Genomic DNA, 7769 nt, shown 5'->3' with positions numbered 1-7769 from the left:
CCGCCCCTCCCTGAGCCTGGTTCTGCTGGAGGTTTCTTCCTGTTAAAAGGGAGTTTTTCCTTCCCACTGTCGCCAAAGTGCTGCTCATAGGGGGTCATATGATTGTTGGGTTTTTCTCTGTATCTATGAAGCGCCTTGAGGCGACTTTTGTTGATTTTTTTTTTGTTGATTTGGCGCTATATAAATAAAATTGAATTGAATTGAATTGAATTCTGGTAAGTATATATTGTTCGAGTCGCCCCTTGCTCTCTGTCGTGTGGTCCCTCACACCTTCATGCTGTGTGTCCTGTATGGATCACTGCAGCCCTCCATCCATCATTACATCAAAACTTTTTTGTTGTTGTTGTTTTCTAAACAATGTTTCTTTGCTTTTCAATAACAGTCTTGTAAAAGCAACATTGTATTCAAAGCCATCCAGTTCTGTGTACGCAGTAAAAGTGATGAAGTTCTTTATTTATTCATTTATCTACTTCAGGTTTATTATCAGCCCTAATTTAAAACATCAGATTACCTGAACAGGATGAGAACCAGAGTAATATGCTCAGGTACAGCATCAGTTTGTCATCATCAAGCTCAAAACCTTATATTCATATGGAATTTGCACATTGTATTTTCACCTGTATGTCCAATATAAACAGAATGTTTATAACAAAAAATAAATACATAAATTGATTTGCTTGTGACCTGGTGGGAGGTTAATAAAATATTAACTGGTCTGTTGTGCCAAGAATGATTTTCTTCATTAAACAACATTAAGAAAGATTTTTAGGCTACCTAATGTCAACAGTGCAACAAGTAAAATTCAGTCAGAACACACTGCACATAAGACTGCAGTTTGCAGCGCTAACCCCAGAGTTTGAGTGTTTATACATGACACAACATTATAGCGAGACTAGCTTACCAATCAGCAGAGCAATGCTCAGAAGAATAGCCAACAAAGCTTGAGCACTGAGCTCAGCGGGCAGGAACATGGCCACTGGTGAGCAGGTCAGAGGTGAGCCCACAGTCTCACAGGAACACACTCTGATGGTCAGGGTAGCTGTGCTGCTCTGAGCGGGGTAACCGCTGTCCTCAACTACAACAGGAAGGATGTAGACATCCTGCAGCCGCCGCTGGAAAGCTGAATGTCGAGTCACAATCCCAGCAGTGTTGTCTGTAAGATCAACAGGGATGCTGCGTTATTATTACATTACATACAACAACTATGTACAACATCATGCATAGTAACATAATAATTACTGCTAATTAATAATTGGACTGGTCAGGTAATAATTGGTATGTAAGCCAGGTATAAACACTCTCAGGCTTGCTTTCATTGAAATGAAACAAGTAAGTTGGCAGTTTGGCTTAAATTAGTCCTAAAAGCAAAGCATAAGAGGGACCAGAGGGACAACTGGGACCTCTGGTATCATTTAGCATTTATGCAGACAGTAGATAAAATGTTATACTGTTATACTGCATGCTGGTCGACATGCAGAATTTACAATAAGTAACAGTACGCAGCAGTAACAGCAGATGGAGATTTGTGATTTCAAGGCAACATTAAATAATCACAGGACAGCATTACAACTGATATTATTCATACATTTTAATGTAAATACATATTAGCCGTCAATTTTAATCCTTCTGGTGATTACAGACTCTGGAATGTAGTTCATATGTTTTTTTGCTCATTACCAACTTCTTGCCTTTTATAAAAGTTGGTAATATAATTTGAAGTAACGCAACTTCTGTATGTGTGTCCACTTCACACTTTGAGGAGGCACACGGTGGACAGGCATGTTTTCCTGTGAGACGGGGCTACTGTCCTTAACATCAGTTTCAATGTGGTCTCATGCACCATTATTCACAGGGCCCATGATTTGACACACTGTATTTCTGTAACACAAGTTTTATTTTTAGACATTAAAGAAGCTTCTTCAGTTCTAAGAGTCAAATGGTGGAGAGTCCCAGATTTAAAACGCAGTGGGAGTTTCCCCCCAAAGAGGGACAAAGGACCCCCTGATGATCACATGAGCTAAGGTGTGAAAATGGGTGTGGGTCCCAATCAGGCAGGATTTCAGGTGAGCTCATTGTGAAACCTGGCCCCACCCTGTTTGGTCTCTCCGATGTAGAGGTCTGGGCATTCCTCGCTCCACTGTACAGCATACACCACATTGTTAAGTTTGTGTTTTGGAGTTTTGTCTTTCGGGTGAACCAGTTTCTGTCTGAGTGTGTTGCTGGGTCTGAGGTATACTGGGACGTCGTGCTTGGAGAAAACTCTCCTGAGTTTCTCTGATACACCGGCTACATAGGGGATGACAATGTTGTTGGGTCTGTCTTTCTTATTCTCCCTCACTGGTGTCTGGTCTTCTTTTCTGTGCCTCTTTGCTGACTTTATAAACTCTCAGTTAGGATAACTACATGTTTTGAGTGCTTCCTTTACATGTGTGTGTTCCTTCTTTCTCCCTTCAGGCTTAGAGGGAACATGTTCAGGGAACTGAAGAAGCTTCTTGGATGAGAGGTGAAACGTCTTCAAGCAACTCAAAGAAGTCCAGACGCTTTTCTTTCCAAGCTCCTTAGACTACGATGACCTGGATGACTGAGAACCTTCACAGACATATTTAGACATTAAAGTGTTATTTAGGTTGACACGCGTTTTGTTCCAAACCACACTGGTATCTCACTAAGGGGGAAGTGCCCTCTGGCGTGAACAATCACAGAAGCTCAACTACCACCATGCCTGTCCAAGACAGACCAATCACTTCACAGACACAGGGTCCCTCCTTTTCCAGGAGTGGGAGTGGTGTTTGCGAGTGGTGGTGGGCCCAAAAATCGATTCTTTCCTTTCCCATCGATGTAGGAAAATCCCAGTGGCAAATTCGGCAAAGCCACTGCTTGCTAGGGGGAAATGGTCAAGGACCTGGAGGCGGAGTTTACTCCTCTCTTCAATCTGCCCCTTGACTTTAAATATCTGGTTGAAGAGAGGAGAAAACCTCTTGAACTGGAAAAAAAGAATTAAGATGAGGAAGAGGATGTTAATATGGATATCCTTGGAGATGAAAACAAGGAGGACAAAGTTAATGCCGTTCTGCCTTCTACCCAGGCATCGCAGCCTGGCAGCTCCACCGGCGGGGAAACTCAACCCTATCCATCACCCCGTGAGGTCGATTTACATGAGATAGGTAATCGTGCAGCAGCCACGCTGTCCATTAGACAGCCTGCAGCGCAGAATGACAGGGGGGAGGAGAGGGATCTGTCTGACAGGAAAATATTGCCTGCTTGTCAGACACTCTCCTGGCCTCCACCAAGCGGCTGATTCCTGCTGTCGTGGCATGTATGCAGGAAATGAGGGGTTACTGGGATAAAACCTTTCACCACAGAGTTTCCATCAAGTCTTACTCTGGTCTGGAGATCGCTGACAGTAAAATTTTGGGGCTCGCTGAACTCCCGGCGGTGGAGCAGCTCGTGCATTTCATCCCCACCAAACCGCCCACACTCACCTGGGTGGGTCTAACCCTCCCAGGTGAGACGGAGCCTTTCACAGCCTCCATGTATCAAAATGTTTATAAATCAGCAGCTCAGTCAATAAAAATTCTGACACGGTCACACTGGACATGAGCCACCTGCTTGATAAGGTACCCTGAGTCCTACTGCTTGCAAGGAGAAGTGTATCATCGCTGATATATCTGACTGAAGACTCTCTGCACCATAAACATGTCACAGGTACAAAGAGCACTACAAATGGGAAAAACTCTGTTTATGGTTGATCTCAGAGATGCATGTGCATCTCCCACACAACACAAAAGCTGTAGTTACTCTTTAGTAGCCGCTACTCTTTGACTTACTTCCATAATCTCTAACAGTGAAGTTTCTGTTTCGGAGCTCCTTGGAGGACTTGAAGAAGAACCTCTGGCCTACAGGGGGCTGGTCCTCGTCCACAGCGCCAACTGTCTGGATCACCTGGTCAGCAAAACAGGAAGATTATGTGCTAAACACACTCAAGAAAAACACAGAACAACTTGTGAACTGAAAATATCTGGATTCACCACACGGGTTTAGTCTGTGCTGATGCAGTGCACACCTACTCTGGATGACAACCTCACACTACCCCCACGAAACAGAAATATTCTCAGTTGAGTAAAAACAATTGTTGTCATCACGTAGTTACAGGACAAGGTTGCTGAGTGCTGAAGCCGGTGCTCAGTTCCAAACCTCCTCTTACACCAACATCAGCACAAACACTGCATGGGGAGCTTCATGTCAAGGATTTCCATGGCTGAGCTATGGAAATCCTTGACTATTGCCCAGTTAATGTATTTAACAAATACCTGTGATGAAGATCTTTGTATGTGCTGTAGCTCAGCATACCTGTCCAGCTCTGGAGTTCTCACAGACGAATGTATCTGAAGGAGCAGTGAGCTGAGGAGGGAACTCATTCACATCCAGGACGTTGACCTTCACTAACACTTCTGCAGACAGCGAAGGATTATCTGTGAGGGTCAGCATGAAGCCGTGTATAATTAGTGTGACAGCCAAATATATTCATCACAGCCAGTGTGACCCGAACATCCTGTGGGCTTCAAACTACCATTAGCTTGGCTCTGATTTTTGAGTAGGTCACCTGCAAAGAGTACATTAGGTAACAATTGTGGGCGTGTCCTGCAAACGTTTCTTTACTTCCAGCTCCACATTTTTTACTCAACTCTAATCAAGTAACTCTGCATGAATCACAATGTTGCATATATGTGCAACAGCACAGGGAACCGCAGAGAAAAGGCAAACATCGAAAAGCTATTCACTGATTTGATAAAGATTATCGAGTAGCAGCCCACTTTAATGATATGAAACATGATGCAGCATCATCACAGTTTTGTGCCATTGAACATGTTCCAGTGCCTCCAACAGTGGAAACCATGACTTATCATTGAAGAGAGGCATTCTGGGTATTCACCTTACAGACGCTGTCATCTAAAGGACTGAATCATGAACTTGTTCTCAGTGTTATGTTCTAGTTTCTACATGATCTTATTTTTTTCAATACATGACAGTGATTTTTATAAGCTGTGATGACTGCGGTTTTTAATAAGTAGTAATTTATGGATGTTTTCGATGGTCCGGTTCTATACAAAAATACACAAAAAGAGAAAATGAGGAACCCTTTTCCCACATCACTGTATGTAAAGTGTGAATCGTGAGGGGATCGTGTTCTGTTTTGTTCACACTGCATTTGTTTCTTGTCACTTAATACAGTGAAGACAAATATATAACACGCAAAACACTTATTGGCTAGAAGAAACAATTATTGGTACATTTCTGTTGCAGGGCTAACTCAGTGAGAAATACCAAGAATCTAGAATAACCAATGAACCCATCTCCACTAACTGCATGTCTTTGGAGTGCAGAGTCAAAGTGAACCCATGCAGCCACACGGAGAACATGCAGACGATACATTAAACGTCCCGATGGTGGATTTAAACCTGGGACCTTATAGCTGTGAGGCAGCAGTGCTAAGAACAAGCTTTGAAAAAAGAAAAAAGGAAGGATTCATGTTTTTTACGTTTGTGAGATCTGAAAAGTAAATTAAATTTGTATATTATAATAAATCCCTCATTCTAAATCAACTCCTGGGTCCCCGCAAAGCAGGATTTTCTATATAAGAAAATGCAGTCTTGGTGAATAGTGTGCCCCCTGATAAGAACACTTTTCTTATACGAGTTTTCTCCCATTAATAACTTATCACTGAACATTTATGTTGGAATTTCTAACTAACATTTGTTTAGTTGATGAGATGGTTATGAGATGACCTGTTTGCACAGTTAGTGTCTGTACAGTTTCTGACACACAAGTATACTGTTGGTGGTTGTGTGTAGTTATTGGTGTGGAATACTTACTAAGTTTGGTTGCCACCACAGTGATATTGTGCTGAACAGCTGTCTCTCTGTCCAAGTATTCATTAGTGGATATGATTCCTTCCACCGTCTCAATGTCAAAAAAGCTGTCAGAGCCAGTCTGCCACTCCAGAGAATACCTGCACACATCAGACAGTCCATGGACTTCATTTTGCATTTTTAAAGAAATTTAATTTGGTCAACCAGACATAAAAACTAATTGCATGTATAAACTCATCAGTCAAATAAAAAAGAACTTTTAAAAATATTACTGACTGGTTTTAAAAGCTTTTTCTGCCTGAAAGTTATACGTCTGCAGTGATCTGTCAGTTCGTGGTAATTAATCAATAGTTTCACTTCAGAGTTCTTAACGTGCTTTTTATATGGAATCATATTTGATTATTTAACAAATTAACCCTCTTAACTGGTTAAACTGTTACTTGGTGAACAAGAATCCAATTCAAACTATGATGTAGAACAACATCGTTACAATTTCCAGCCTTCCAGGAAATGAATAATACTGTTAACAATACTTAAAAAAATAAACAGTCTGTTGACATAATTCCACAGATCTGTGAAGCGCTTTCCACCTGACAGCACTGCTACTAGCATCCAGGTCATAAGCGGTCACTGAGCCAATGATGGTTCCTGGGGGAGTGTCCTCGTACACGTCCAAAGAATAGTAAGGCGTGGTGAAGACAGGAGGCTCATCCACATCCAGTACGTTAATTTCGACTGTCACAGAGTCCTTGAAGGGCCCCAGATGGAGGAAACGGGGATCTAGCTCTGCATTAAATGCTTCCACCTTGAAAGTATAGGACGCTTGGGTTTCATAGTCAAGAGTCTGGAAAACATGGGAAGAAATCCACTGAGATGAAGCAAAAAATTCAGAGCAATCCTTATATTACCTCATGTCTGCAGAGAGAGGACGCCCACAGGCCGTCTACAGTGATTTTAACTAAAATACTTTCTGAAGTATAATTTTAGGACCATCTGGGAACTTTTTAAAAAGATAACTACGGAAATTTTTGTTTTTGCGGTCCAAACAAAAATATCAATCCAGCGCAAAGAAGACTATTACAAAGCAATGCTTCTGTCCTGACATTTGTATGGAATCATTCTGGAGACGATGTCTTATCCGTGTTATTGGTTTTGAACATACCACAGCAAAATTAAATAAAGCTCGACCCACGACTGTTGACGCTTGGAAAACCTTCTCATCCAGAGTTATCTCCTGGAAGAGGCAATATTTGGTTTTAACTTTGTGTTGTTGTGTCTTTTCTTTGCTGTCCCTATGCCTTGTTTGCTAATGTTTGCTTTGCTACTGCAGTTTACAGTTGTACTGTATATGTCTGTACCCCCCCTACCCCGTTTTAAATCAATAAAATGTTGATCACAAAAAAAATATCAATCCAGTGTGAAAGTTAAATAAAAATGACATTTTATTCATGTATGTGACTGTGATTGTTTAAAAGGTATTCTGCATGCTTTATTTCACAGTAATTGTGTTGTAAAATGAAACTATATGCCATTAAGAAAATGTTTTTACTTCCCTTTTGCAATGTGAAGTTTTTTATTACGTGTGCTCAAATATGGGAGCACTGAACTTCATTTTGATGGCATCAAAGACGAGTGAAAATCTCTGGCATTAATCTTTAAAATTTAAATTTAACAGTCCAATCAAATTCCTGTATTTTAAACCACAGTATATGTAGAATTAGTCAGTCGGCTGACATGTTTATCATCTCATTGTACAGGACAGAAAAATGCCCCCCCCCATGAAGAGACTTATTGGGTTGGACCAGGTGACCCTGAATCCTCCCTTAGTGATGCTGCAACAGCTGTAGGCTGCTGGGGATTCCCATGATGCATTGAGTGTTTCTTCTTCACTCACTATGT

At 41.4% G+C, this 7769-nt stretch overlaps 1 pseudogene; it reads right to left on the bottom strand.

Annotated features, from left to right (window-relative positions):
• LOC102193638 (cadherin-12-like) overlaps positions 1-7769 on the bottom strand; it is a 38539-nt pseudogene that overhangs the window by 2738 nt on the left and 28032 nt on the right.

Source organism: Pundamilia nyererei, unplaced genomic scaffold, assembly GCF_000239375.1.
Source record: "Pundamilia nyererei isolate P.nyererei 1_Seehausen unplaced genomic scaffold, PunNye1.0 scaffold00406, whole genome shotgun sequence".
Taxonomy (NCBI): Eukaryota; Metazoa; Chordata; class Actinopteri; order Cichliformes; family Cichlidae; genus Pundamilia; species Pundamilia nyererei.
Note: the sequence above shows the minus strand (reverse complement) of the source record. Positions and strands in the feature narration are given on the sequence as shown.